Source organism: Oryctolagus cuniculus, chromosome 13 (genome assembly GCF_964237555.1).
Source record: "Oryctolagus cuniculus chromosome 13, mOryCun1.1, whole genome shotgun sequence".
In the NCBI taxonomy this organism is placed as follows: domain Eukaryota; kingdom Metazoa; phylum Chordata; class Mammalia; order Lagomorpha; family Leporidae; genus Oryctolagus; species Oryctolagus cuniculus.
In genome coordinates this window covers 85,561,317-85,576,780 of record NC_091444.1, presented here as the reverse complement: position 1 = coordinate 85,576,780, position 15,464 = coordinate 85,561,317, and positions in this window count along the sequence as shown.

Below are 15,464 nucleotides of genomic sequence, written 5' to 3'. Positions count from 1 at the left end.
GTTTTAGGGAGGCACATTTCAGTTCACAACAGCAAAAGGGGCCCTGTGGTCTACTTCAATGACAGCCATCTCTGCGGAGGACAGAAAGTTTGAAATCAGCGTTAGGAATTCTCACAGTATTACTGTCAGTGCTATCGCCATCAAATGTGCATTCATGTACACACAAAAAAAACTACCTGTACACATAAACACATTCAACAGCGGAAATGCCTGATGGTTGTGTACGGGTAACATCAATATAATAATCCATAAGATGGCCTATTAGCAGACATTAAAAAGAGAATTAGAAAGAATGACAACAAAATCTGCAGTTACCTATATTTATGTCTATATGTATGATATTCAGTATTTATAGTTGCTAAAAGATGAATACTGATGTGTGGGAATAAAAGCTAAACCTTACCTTGCAATATTGCAGCCTAGTCTACATGAAAGATGTCTTCCTAAAACCTTTCCCTGGGCCCACTCTGTGGCATAGTAGATTAAGCATCCACCTGCAGCACCAGCATCCCACATGGGCACCAGTTGGAGTCCCTGCTCCTGCACTTCCAATCCAGCTCTTTACTAATGGCCTAGGAAAGCAGTGCAATATGCCCTGAGTGCTTGGGCCCCTGCACCCATGTGAGAGACCTGGAGGAAGCTGCTGACTCCTGGCTTTTGGCACCTGGCTTCAGATCGGCCCAGCTCCAGCCATTCTGGCCAGTTAGGGGTGAACCAGTCGATAGAAGACCTCTCTTTCTCTTCCTCTCTATATCTGTAACTCTGCCTCACAATAAATAAATACATTTTTAAAAACCTTTCACATTTTAAATTTCTTAATTGTTTTAAAGATTTATTTATTTATTTATTTACAAGTCGAGTTACAGACAGAGAGGAGAGCCAGAGAGAAAGAGAGAGGTCTTCCATCTGATGTTCACTCCCTAATTGATTGCAACTGCCAGAGCTGTGCTGATCCGAAGCCAGGAGCCAGGAGCTAGTTCCAGGTCTCCCAGATCGGTACAGGGGCCCAAGAACTTGGGCCACCTTCTACTACTTTCCCAGTCCATAGCAGAGAGCAGGATCAGAAGTGGAGCAGCTGAGTATTGAACCGGCCCCCATATGGGATGCTGGTGCTTCAGGCCAGGGAGTTAACCTGCTCCACCCCAGCACAAGTCCAGCATTTTAAATTTCTGATACTCTAAAGTAGTACAGGACTGCATTACATCTAGGAAAGATGCATTTAAAAATTATAAATCTAGTGCATTTCAGCAGTTTTAACAAATACTTCTGATTTTCTCAGCATTATGTATAAATAAATGACATAATGAGTCATTGTCAGATTTTTAGCTTTTGACAGCCACTTATAATATTTCACAGCTTTTTGAAATTTATTGCTAGTGTGTTTTTCTCAACACACACTGGATTTTATCAGTTTAGTGCACATGGAGTTGCCTCTTATAGGATTTGCATTTTGATGGGTTTTCATGGCACATGTAATCAACATCTGCAAAGCCTCTAAAACACATAAATAATGACATGATTCAGGCTTTTTTCTTAAAGATTTATTTATTTGAAAGAGTTGCACAAATAGGGGAGAGGTAGAGAGAGAGAGAGACAGACAGAAACAGAGAGGTCTTCCATCTGCTGGTTTACTCCCAGTTGGCCGCAATGGGTGGTCTGTGTCGATCCGAAGCCAGGAGCTACTTCCAGATCTCTCATGTGTGCAAGGCCCCAAGGACTTGGGCCACCTTCTACTGCTTTCCAAGGCCATAGCAGAGAGATGGTTCAGAAGTGGAGCAGCCACGTCTTGAACTGGCACCCACATGGCTTGCCAGCATTGCAGGAAGCAACTTTATCTGCTATGCCACAGCGCCTGCCCCACATTACATCACTTTAAGATGATATGGATTTAAGTTCATGAGAAATTATTAGCATAGTGGGAACTGATAGACATGGATGAAGCAGGATGGACTTGTTAGGAATGGTGATGTTAATTTTCTTATAAAATAAATAAATAAGAAATTAAATATGATCAGACATAAATGAAGACTAAATTTTTTTAATGGTGATCCAGAAAACACTGATCTCAGGTCTTTTTCTTCCAGTCTTAAGTTTATATTTTTAAATGCATATTAAGTGAACAAACTTCATGTAATTTATATATACAGATTGAAGAGCTAACTGATAACATCCTACCCTAACTTCCCTTGGTCTCATATTTCCAACTCCCTCCTTCTCGTTTTATTTTCTTTTAATTTTGACAGCTGCATGCTTTGATTTTATTTTAGAATCACAAGCTTTAACCCTCTACAAAATAAAGAATTCAGCAAGTAGTAGCAGAAATATCAATGAGTATATGTTGTATACTCTATCAAAGAGTTCAGAAAAGTGCTATGAACAATACTCAAATCTCAAAATATCAATTTAACTCATATACTACTTTTTGTTGTCTATATCTTAATTACCACGAGTCAGAGAAAACATATGGTATTTGTCTTTTGGGGGCTGGCTTCTTTCATGAAGCATACTTGTTTCCAGTTCATCCATTTAGTTACAGAAGATGGGATTTCATTCACAATTATGGCTGAATAGTATTTTACACTCTATATATAGCTCATATTCTTTTTCCAGTCACCAGTTGATGGACTTCTGGGTTGATTCCATGTTAGCTATTATGAATTGAGCTGTAATAAACATGAGGGTACAGATAACTCATGCCTATGCATATTCTATTTCATTTCATGTGGATAAATTCCTAGGAGTCAGATGGCAGGATCATATGGTATGTTTGTTTTCAGATTTCTGAGGAACTTTGATACTGCCTTCCATAATGGCTTCATTCCCACCAACAGTGGGTTAGGGTACCTTTTTCTCTCCCTCTCCACCAGCCTTTATTGTTTGTTGACTTTTTCCAAAGAATTATTTATTTGAAAGGTGGAGTTAATTATAGGGAGAGGCAGTGGCAGAGAGACATAAGTATTTTATCTGCTTGTTTATTCTCCATATGGCACAACAGGTGGTGCTGGTCCAATCGGAAGCCAGAGTTAGGAGCATCTCCCTGGTCACCCAAGTGGGTGCAGGGACCCAGGCACTTGGGCCATCCTCCACTGCCCTCCCAGTGCAGAGCAGAAAGCTGGACTGGAAGAGGAGCAACCAGGACCAGAACTGGCACCCATATGGGATGCCGTCTCCATGGGTGGAGGATCAACCCAGTGTGCCACAGCACTGGCTCCCATCAGGGATATTTTTCTATAGTACTCTCTATCCACTGTATCTTTTTCTAGTTGAAGAATTAGGGTGATGCAGGATTAATCGAAGGAGTTTGAGAGGATTGTCTCTCTTTCAATTGTGTTGAATAGTTTGAGAAGCATTAGTTCTTTAAAAGTCCTGTAGAATTCAATAGTGAGGCTGTCTGATCCTGGACTTTTCCTTGTTGGGAGGGTCTTTATTACTCATCCAATCTCTGTCTTGGTTTTTGATTTGTTTAGCTTTTCTATGTGTCTTCATGACTCAATTTTGGTATATTGTGTATGTCCAGGAATCTGTTGATTTTTCCTCTAGGATTTCCAATTTGTTAGCCATCACAACCAATGCCCACATCCTATATTGCAGTGCTAATCTGAGTTTTGGGTACTCCACTTCCAAACCAATTTCATGTTAATACCCCTAGGAAGCAATGGATAATACCTCAAATTCTTTCCTTCTTGTCATCTAATTTGGAGAACTGTAACCTCAATGGGGACTTGAAACCTGGTCTTGCACAGTTGTAGCCATATAGAAAGTGAACCAGCAGATGGGATATCTCTCTGCTTCTCTTTCCTTCTTTCTTTATCTATGTGTCTCTCTGCCTTTTTTTTAATCATATTAAAATATTTAATTACTTATTTGAAAGAGTTACAGAGAGAGGGATAGACAGAAATCTTCCACCACCTAATTCATTTTTGAGATGACTTTAATAGCCAGAGTGTGGCCAGGTTGAAGCCAGGAGCTTTTCCTCTGATGTGTGTGGCAGCATCCCAGGCACTTGGGCCATCTTCCCCTGCTTTTTCAGTCCATTGGTAAGGAGCTGGATCAAATATGGAATAGCTGGTACTTTAACTGGTGCACGGAGAGAATGGCAATGTAACAGATAGCAGCTTTGTCCACTGCACCACAACCACCAGCTCCTCTATCTGCCTTTCCAATAAATAAATCTTTTGAAAAAGAACTGAAGGTAGTAAAAGTCATCATGACTGAGCAATGGCAAATTTATTGAAGTGATCTATTTTCTTAAAGATCTATTTATGAATTTGAAAGGCAGCACTAGAAAGAGAGAGTGGGAGAGATGGATCTTCCTCCTGGTTTGTTCACTCCTCAAATGGCTGCAATGACTGTGGCTAGGACAGACTGATATCAGGAGCCAGGGGCTTCTTCCAGGTCTCTCACATGGGTGCAGGAGCCCCAATATTTGAGTCACCCTGTGCTGCTTTTCCAGACACATTAGCAGGGAACTGGATCCATTTGGAGCATCAATGTCTATGATACTCTCCTTGCAGTTGAAGGATTTAGAATCCATTTCAATTATGGGTGGGCCAAGTACAATGTCTTCCAATTGTCCTAGGTTTGGATTAGATGGGTTCTGATAAATTTTGTTAAAATAGTTATTAAAAAATATATATTATATATAATACTTATAATAAATTATATAATATTATCTGTTTTTAACTAACATATATAATATATTATATGCTAAATTATAATATATTTTATATATGAATATATTTATATACATAAATATATATGAATAAATGTAAATATATATATAAAGAATTTATTTATGTATTTGACAGGTGTACTTACAGAGAGTGAGAAGAAGAGACACAGAAAGGTCTTCCATATGCTCATTTACTCCCCTAATGACTGCAATGTCTGCAGCTGGGCCAATCTGAGCTAGGAGCTTCCAGGTCTCCCATATTTTGGCAGGGACCAAAGCACTTGGAACAGCTTCTACTGCTTTCCCAGGCTATTGCAGAGAGCTGGATGGGAAAAGGAGAAATGGGGACTAGAACTGGTGCTCATATGGGGTGCCAGCACTGCAGGTAAAGGATTACACCACTGCACCACAGTGCTGGCCCCAGTCTATCCTTTATTAAGGAGATCTCAGTAATCATGTTCAGGTATTGCTGTCCTATATTCATGGCCAAAGTCCTAGCAGGCAACATGGTTTGGAGAATCATAAGCACAAGGTGTGTAGGAGACTTCATTTCTCATACAGCACAGTTAATAACAAGGTTCCAAGAGGGGAAATTACTTGCATCATAGTCTTTGAGAACTAATGGACATCACAGGTGATCTAAAGAATTTAGAAGGTTTGTGAGCCCCTAGAGTGAAAAAGTCACTGGGAGCACAAGGACAGTGCCTAGAGTTTATTTTGATGGATTTTAGCCCCTTGCATTGGAGGGAGGCCCGAAGAAGCTAGACTGATTTGTAAACCTCAAAAGTGTCTTTTCAAGGTGAAGGCAAACTGAGACTCTGGATTTTTGGAAAAACTTTGAACAAAACGCATTTGCCACACTTGGTTAAGACACATCATTTATCTATTGATTTTCATCAGATCTGTTAACATTAGGTATAAGGTTCAGTGGACATTGTGGATGGTATATAGCAGTATGATTTTAGTAATATATCATGAGGTGCTTTTTTTTTAATTGGATTTAGCAGCTAAAATTGGGTTACCTAATGGGATATAGCTGGAATAATCACCTTTTTGTTAAACACATCTGAGGTAATAAATGTTAGTGTATGAAGACATTGAGTTTTATTTTATTGGGTTTTCTTGGTTATTTTAATCTGGGATCTGAGAATTCTCATTTTCTCTAGGTAAGTTGTAACTGAAAAACTTAATTGTATTCCTCATCATGTCGGACCAACTCTGCTGCTTCTGGGATTTTTTTAGTACATCTGACAATTGGAAATTTGGACAATAGTATAGTTAAAAAGAGATGTACCAAGTAAAGTATTTATTTTTATTCTGATACATATTTTTGAATTCTTCTAAAATTCCTATTGAGTATCCTTGTTAAATTTAGTTGCATCTCAGGTTAAGAGTTATTGGAGGCTGGCGCCATGGCTCAATAGGCTAATCCTCCACCTGCAGCACAGGCACACCGAGTTCTAGTCCTGCTGGGAGTGCCAGATTCTGTCCCAGTTGCTCCTCTTCAAGTCCAGCAAACTGGCTGCAGCAGCCACTGGGGGGTAAACCAACAGAAAAAGGAAGACCTTTCTCTCTGTCTCTGTCACTATCCATTCTGCCTGTCAAAATAAAAAATAATTTTTATCAAAAGACTTATTGGAGTCACTGTAGTGATTATACCCATGTAACTTTGTTAATAAATGCAAATAGAACCTGGGAAAATTGATGTATATCTTATGCTATAGAGACTTAAGATTGAACATCTTTTTTTTAATCTTTTTTAATTATATAATTTAAAAACAAATTTTAGATTTTTTTTGACTTTACTAAGCCACAGCTCTGGCCCCATTAATATGTCTTAACAATGTTTTTTCCTCTCAGACTTATCTCTATTGGTTCAGTTAACTGCATGTCTTTTCTTTAGATTCAGATTCTCTCAGCTGTCAAAGCTTATTCATCTTAATTCTGTTGTTCCTATTTCCCTCCATTTTATTCTGTCCCTAGGCTAATTGAGGTCATGATTCTCCATTCCTTCTGTGTGGTGTCACAGTAGGCTTGAAGTGTTCTTTTTCTCTTCTGATTTCTAAAGAAAGAAATTATGTATTCACCCAGTTTAGATATTTTAATAATTCATTCCAAAACAAAGGTTAAATGTTCTTAATTTGACAAGAATTTTTAGGGCCAGTGGTGTGGCGTAGTGGGTAGAGCCACCACTTGCAGTGCTGGCATCTCATATGGATCCAGATCTCTGCTATAGCCTGGGAAAGCAGTAGAAGATGGCCCAAGTCCTGGGCCCCTGCACCCATGTGGGAGACCTGGAAGAAGCTCCTTGCTCCTGGCTTTGGATTGGCACAACTCTGGCCATTGCAGCCAACTGGGCAGTAAACCAGTGAATGGAAGACCCCTCTCTCTTCTCTGCCTCTCTCTGTGTAACTCTGACTTTCAAATAAATAAATAAATCTTTAAAAAAAGAAGTTTTTCTAATTTTAGATTTGTTCTACTTCATTGTCACTTCAGGGTGTGTGTAAAGAGTGTATATCCAGTTTTTCTATTTTAGATTTTTGGGATTTTGTATTAGCTCTGCTGTCTATTAATTTTTTCTGGAGCATTGGTGATATCTTCTCCTTAGTTGTATTAAGAGAGAGAGAGCAATAGCCCTCATGTCTTTTTAGGTAAGTAAGACATATTAAACACAGAGCATTCAGTATACATTCATAGTAGTTTGACTTGTTCAATTGATTTTCCTGAACTCCCTTGGATATTTGGTCTCTGCTGTACAATTTTCTATACTGATTAATTCTTTGATATTTCCAAATCCAGAAAATGAATGATTCAACAGCTGTGTTCCTGTATTTGCTAGGACTCAGGGTAAGAAGCAAAGTGGAGGTGTTCAGGAATCTACAGGTATATGCTACATAGCAAAGCACATCATTTCCTATACAAAGTGACTGGGAAATCCAGAATCTTTTGCACACTATATTGGATCCTGAACTATTACTGGAGTATTCAGTAAGATTTTAATGTATTTATTTTCTGTGTGTGTGTTTGTATTTCTAAATAAACTCTGCTGGGCTACTTAACATTAACATGTATTGCAGAATTCTTTCATCAGCTTTTACTTTTAAAAAGTTTCTCTTTCAGTTTTATGGGAGAGGGTAGAAGTTTTCTGCTATGTAACTGAAAATTCATTCATTCATTAAACTTAAAAATATTTGTTGGAAATGAGTGGAATACTATTAATTCTTGTGTGATTTTCATGAAACTAAATACATTCTCTATTTTGTTTTGCTTAAAATTTCTGCATGTGTGGACTTCTTTTTTCCTTCTTGCCCCAAATCCCTTTGTGTATTGGGATGGCAAATGGGTTTTACACTGGAGGAAACATGTTATTTTGGCAAAGAAGTACTTAGCCTTCCTGCTTCAAGTATTCAAATATTACATTAGAAATCAGTAAATTTGTTTACTGTACAAATGTCTTTTATACAATTTTGTAATCTTCTGGGATATGAGAGGGAGCAGGAAATAGGAGGGTTATGGGTGGGAGGGAAGTTATGGGGTAGGGGAACCTACTGTAATCCAAAAGCTGTACTTTGGAAATTTATATTTATTAAACAATTTTATAATATTCATCTTCCTTTTTATTTCGTCCTTTTTTTAAAAAAAGATTCATTTATTTTCCTTGAAAGTCAGTGTTACACACACAGAGAAGGAGAGAGAGAGAGAGAGCAGTCTTCCAACCACTAGTTCACTCCCCATTTGGCCACAATGGCTGGAGCTGTGCCGATCCATAGCCAGGAGCTAGCAGCATCTTTTGGGTCCCCTATGCAGATGCAGGAGCCCAAGGGCCTGGGCCATCCTCTACTGCTGGATAGTAAGTCTTACTTGCATAAAAAGATGGATAGTAATTTGAGTAGCCAGGACTTGAACTGGCACCCATGTGGGATGTCAGCACTGCAAGCCACAGCTTTACTTGCTACACCACAGCATCGGATCCTTTATTCTTATGACTATTGCTACACTATTGGAATTTATAATTGATAATGCTGAACAATTGAAACTGTCTTATTTACAATTGTAGGACTGGATATGGCAATTTTACTTGAAGTACAGTATGTAGCCTGCTTATTGTATGATTTTTGGAAAAGCATGTATTTATATATAACAGCAGATCTGTTAATCATTTAAAAGTGAATTATCATGATTACCCAGATGTAAAGAATGCAATATGTGCTAATGAGTTAGCAGTCACAGACATTTAGAATTAGAGGGATTTTGGAACCTTTTCAATACTGCAGTTTTTATGAAAAACTAATAATTTTTTTTATTTGACAGGTAGAGTTATAGACAGTGAGAAAGACAGAAAGGTCTTCCTTCCGTTGGTTCACTCCCCAAATGGCTGCCACAGTTGGAGCTGTGCCCATCCAAAGCCAGGAGTCAGGTGCTTTCTCCTGGTCTCCCATCTGGGTGCAGGGCCCAAGCACTTGGGCCATCCTCCACTGCCTTCCTGGGCCATAGCAGAGAGCTGGACTGAAAGAGGAGCAACCAGGACTAGAACACTTTGCCCATATGGGATACCCACACTACAGGCGGAGAATTAACCAAGTGAGCCATGGTGCTGGCCTCCGATAAATTTACTTTTAACAAAATATCAAAATATCTTATTCAGTATAAAGTTAGTAGTGAAAAAGAGACTACCTTGTTGAACACAGAAATTTGAGATTATATTTCTTGGTATTAATTTGCATCTTAAGGCTTATTGCCTAGTTTATTTCAACATTTTAATCTAATATTACTAATAATATCTTGTACTTAGTGGTTCACTGTGTGCCAGACAATATTCTTTTGATTTTTTAAAGGATTTATTTATTTATTTATTTATTTGGAAGTCAGAGTTACACAGATAGTGAACAAGAGGAAGAGAGAGAGAGAGGTCCTCCATCTGCTGGTTCACTCCCCAGATGGCCTAAAAGGTCAGAGATATGCCAATCTGAAGCCAGGAGCCAGGATCTCTTCAGGGTCTCCCATGCAGATTCAGGGGCCCAAGGACTTGGGCCAACTTCCTACTGCTCTCCCAGGCTATAGCAGAGAGCTGGATGGAAAGTGGAGCAGCTGGGACTTGAACCAGCCTCCATATGGGATGCCCCCACTGCATGCAGTGGCTTTACTGGCTACACCACAGCACTGGCCTCAAGACAATGCTCTAAAATGATGCATTAATTATTCCCAAATATTGAAAAGTGGCATGGTACACATTTGAATGTGTTGTTTTGTACTAGTTGTAGAAACAGTTTAAAATATATTTAGATTTAAAAATGTAAGCTTTGATCTAAAGGTTTACTTTCCCCTAAGGTGCCTGTTCGGAAACTGAGAGATCGTTGAAGTCTCAAGATAGAGTACAACTGATCTTATCCAAGCCTTCTTTATCACATGAGGATGCTAAATGCCAAGGCCCAGAGAAGTAAAGTGAATTGTTCAAGGTCACATAGGTAAGTTGTAGCAGGGATAATTCTGTATTAGCATTAGGTATCCTAATACATAGGCCACTGTTCTGTCAATTTTGTACTCCTTCTGGAGTTAAAGATTCTAAGTTGTGGAAAATTAAGTTTGGAAATTTAGTGGTTGCTATGTTGTTATGGTGAGAAATTTCTGTGTATAGCTATGAGTTGCTTAAATTTTATTCAATATATTTTTCTAGTATGTTTGCTATTTATTTGAAATGTATAACAAGTAGCTTCATCTATTTGCCAAAAGAATTTTTTAAAGATTTATTTATATTATTTGAAAATCAGAATTACACAGAGAGAGAAGGAGAGGCAGAGAGAGTGGTCTTCCATTCACTGGTTCACTCCACAGTTGGCCTCCATGGCTGGAGCTGTGCCAACTGGAAGGCAGGAGCCAGGAGCCTCTTCCTGGTCTCCTATGCAGGTGCAGGGGCCCAAGGATTTGGATCATTTTATAGTGCTTTCCCAGGCCGTAGCAGAGAGCTGGATAGGAAGTGGAGCAGCCAGGTCTTGAACTGATGCCCCTATGGAATACCAGCACTGCAGGTGGCAGCCTCACCCACTATGCCACAGTGCCAGCCCTTGCCAAAAGAATTTATAGAAGCTATTCCATATATACACTTCACAATTATTTAGTTACTTGACACGAACTATCCCTGCATATTTGAAAATTTTGAATGGTATCACTTGGGTTTTAAGAATTTTATATTTTAGGTCTCTTAATATTTTTAGTGATGATGTTTTAAAGGCCCTTTCTGTTTTATGAAAAATGATAAGGATTTTGTTTTACAATGGCCATAGTATTACCACTTAAAGCAATAGATTAAATAACACTTTTAAACAAAGTCATTTAATACTGAATTCTAAAACACTGGTATATTTTAAGTGAGAAGCCGGATTTCTTTCAGATATTCTAAATAAGAATGATAATCAAAATTGAAGACATCTACAGTTTTTAATCACTTCTTTTAAATATTAGTCATAATGGTCCAATTTAGAGTTTTAATTTTCATTAGCTTTTAAAAGATTCAGCACGGTTTATAGAAAAAATTAAGAGAACATAATTATATACTCAACCTCCCTCCCTTCTTTTTCCTTCTTTGTCATTTTTTTTTAGCTTATGATATGACATTTTCCATTTACATTACGTTAAAAAAGGGTGTTGAATCAAGGGACAAGTTTAACAGGCAAAAAGCAGAAAGATCGTAATTTAGAGGGAATACAGACAATGGCTCTAAACAATATTTGAATATCACATCTAAACAATATTTGAAGAAATTGATAAAATAAATATTTTAATTTCTCCTACTAAAATGCTCAGAGAAAGTCTTTCATTATTTATCAAATATTAGTGCAAATATATGGATTTAAATGATCCCAAAAAGTGGTAATTTTTGTGTAATAAAGTCCAATTTTTGTCAAGGCTTTTTGACAGTCTCACAGAAAACTTGTGTTTGTGAATGGGAAGAATAATATCAAAATGTCCATACTACCAAAAGCAATTTGCAAATTCAATGCAATTCCAATCAACATACCAACGATGTTCTCAGAGCTAGAAAAAATGATGCTAAAATTCATATAGAAACATGAGAGATGCTTAACATCTAAAGAAATGTTATAAAACAAAAAAAAAGCTGGAGACATCACACCATATTTTAAGACATATTACAGGGGTCAGCACTATGACAAAGCAGGTAAAGTCACCGTCTGCAGTGCCGGCATCTCATATGGGTGCCAGTATGTTTCCCAGCTGCTCCACTTCTTATACCCCTCTCTGGTATAGCCTGAGAAAAAAGTAGAAAATGGCCAAAGTCTTTGGGCCCCTGCACCTGCATAGAGACCTGGAAGAAGCTCCTGACACTTGGATTCAGATCAACGGAGCTCTGGCCATTGTGGCCATTTGGGGAGTAAACCAGTGGATGGAAGACCTCTCTCTCTCTCTGCCTCTACCTCTCTGTGACCCTGCCTTTCAAATAAATAAATAAACTGCAAAAAAAAAAAAACACAAAAAGAAGAAGTGTTAGCACTGATATAATAACAGACACATAGTTCAATGGAAAAGACTAGGTAGCATAGAAATAAACCCAAATTTCTACCAGCAACTCATATTTAACAAAGGAACTAAAATGAACTGGAGAAAGAAGAATCTCTTTCACAAGTGGTGCAGAGGAACTTGATGATCCAAATGTAGAAGCCTGAAAATAAACTCCAACATCACTTACACTATGTGAAAGTGAACTCACAGTGAATGAAAAATCTAATCATAAGACCCAAACCCAAGTAAGCATAGGGAAACTCTAAATATTGTCAACACACAATAGCTTTTCGGTAAGATTCCAATAGCAATAGTCACAAAAATAAAAACAGAGACATCTGAGTATATCCAACTAAGATACTTCTTCACAACAAAGTAAACATCAAAGTGTAGATACAATGAACAGATGGCAGGAAAAATTAAAACTCTGAATGTTTACAGATTTCCAGAACATTTACATGAATTGGAAAAACTCCAAAAAATACAGTGAAGAAACAGGCAAGGATCTGAATAGACATTTCTCAGAAGAAATGTAAATGGTCAAAACATGTGAATATGCCCGATGTCACTAGCCATTATGTAAATATAAATCAGAACACCATATCAGTCTCCAACACCTGTGGGAGAATACAACACTCAGGTGTTTGTGTGTGCAGCAAGTGGGTTTAGAGGACCCTGTTCACCTCTGGAGAGCAGAGTCTACGGGGAGACAAAGAAACCTTACTGCTTTCCTAATGGGCTTATTAAATTCTTGACCAGTGCCTGTTAGTCTTGCCACAAACTTTCTAGTCTCACTACTTTCCTTCTTCTTCCTCTTCTCTGTGACTTGTAAAATAGTATACATTCTGTATGCTGTGGATACTTTAGATTTATTTTATTCCTTCGGTCTCCTATGAAGTTCCTCCACAAAAACACAGCCCTCAAAATATTCATTCATTTATGCAGTCTGCAGATTTCATGAGCTACTAAATTCCAAATAGTATATTAAAGGCAAGATCTAGGCCTAAGAGAAAAGTGGTCTGAATTCTGTGCCTAGAAGAGGATTTGGGACATAGTAGAATTTCGGTGAAGTGCTATGTGAATGACATGCACTCAGTAAATGAGTAATCTAAAGCATACACTGCATTCAAGCAACACAGCAGCCCTACTCACCTCAGGTAGAGCAATTGAGAGGAATAATGTGAACAAAAATAAGACATCAATAAGTTGAATAATAACAGAGAAAAAACAAAATGAGATAGATGCCAACATTACTGACCTATTTTTGAGGAATTAAATTGATAGAGGGGCTGGCATTGTGGCTAAGTGGGGTAAGCTGCAATCTGTGAGGCCAGCATATCATGTGAGTTCCACTTTGAGCTTAGGAATCTCCACTTCCAATTTAGCTCACTGCTAAACACCTGGGAAACCAGCAGAAGATGGACGAAGGACTTGGGTCCTTGCCACTGATGTGGGAGACTTGGATGAAGCTCCTGACTTCAGCATGCCCCAGGCTCAACTGTTGAAACTCTCTGGGGTGTGAGCCAGCAGATGAAAGCTATCTCTGTCTTTCCCCCTCTCTCTAAATCCACTTTTCAAATAAACAAAGATTTAATAAACAAATTAACTGATTTCAAAATACACAAAAACATGAACAATACTATATCATCTTGATGCCAAACTGATAAAAAATAACAAATGCTAGAGAGCACATGGGAAAAGAAAACCGTCATATATGGTGGGTGAAAACACAAGTTAGTACAGATGTTATGCAGAACAGTATGGCCATTCCTTAAAAAGGATAAAAATTGGGCCGGCGCTGTTGTGCAGCGCCTGAGGGGCCAGCATCCCATTTGGGTGCCAGTTCTAGTTCCAGCTGCTCTTCTTCCAATACAGCTCTCTGCTATCTCCTGGGATAGCAGTAGAAGATGGCCCAAGTCCTTGGGCCCATGCACCCATGTGGGAGACCCAGAGGAAGCTCCTGTCTCCAGGTTTCAGAATGGCATAACTCTGGCCTTTGTAGTCATCTGTAGAGCGAACCAGCTAATGGAGGACCTCTCTGTGTCCCTATCTCTATTGTAACTCTTTCAAATAAATAACAAAAATTTAAAATAAGATAAAAATTGACCTACCATGTGAGAGTTATCTTGCTCTTGGCTATATATAATAAGGAAATTTTATTAGAAGGAAAGGAGAAGAGCATATCAAAGATACAGCAATTTTCCCATAACACAGCCACTATAACACAGTTCACTGCAGCCAGGATTTGAAACCAATCTAGCTATCCATCAATGAAAAAAATGGACAGGGGAACTTCATTTAGATACAAAAAAGAACAAAATATTATTAAATTAATTGAAATAAGCCAGAAGCAGGAACACAAATGTCACCTGGTCCTTGTCACATGTGGAAGTGAAAGAAAATAATGGATCTGAACACAGAACTGTGATTACTAGAGGCTGAGAAGGGAAGCAGCTAGGGATAGAGGGGGATTGGATAATAGGTAACAAAATACAAAGAGGCAGAAAGAACTTCTGGTGTCCCATAATATAATGAGATGACTACATTCAACCATATTAGGTTCTGTGTAAAGAACTGAAAGAGAGGAGCTGGTAGTCTCAAATCATGGAGAAGAATTAGAAACTGTACTTGCTTGGGGGCCAGCATTATGGCACAGTGGGCTAACGCCCTGGCCTGAAGCACCAGCATCCCCTGTGGGTACCAGTTCTAGTCCTGGCTGCTCCTCTTCTGATCCAACTCTCTGCTATGGCCTGGGAAAGCAGTAGAAGATGGCCCAAGTCCTTGGGTCCCTGCACCCAAGTGGGAGATCTGGAAGAAGCTCCTGGTTCCTGGCATCAGATTGGCAGAGCTCCGGCCATTGCGGCCACCTGGGGAGTGAACCAGCAGAGGAAGACCTCTCTCTCTCTCTGCTGCTACTTCTCTCTGTAACTCTGTCTTTCAAATAAATAACTCTTTAAAAAATTAATAAAACTGTAGTTGCTTAGCTTGATCACTTTTTACTGCATAAATGTGTGCAAATATTGCACTACACCCTGTAATAATGCATGACTAGGACACATTAATCACAAATTATTTCAATGAAATTTTAAAAATTAGAAGCATTTCTTTATATTAACAATGAACTATTTGAAAATGAAATTAGAGAAACATTTCCATGCATAGCAGCATAAGAACCAGGAACCAATGTCTTCAATGTTATCAGTGATGAATCAGATTCACAGACCCCAGCACTCAGTTTTTGCCATAGACCTTACCATGGCAATTGTGGGCATATAGT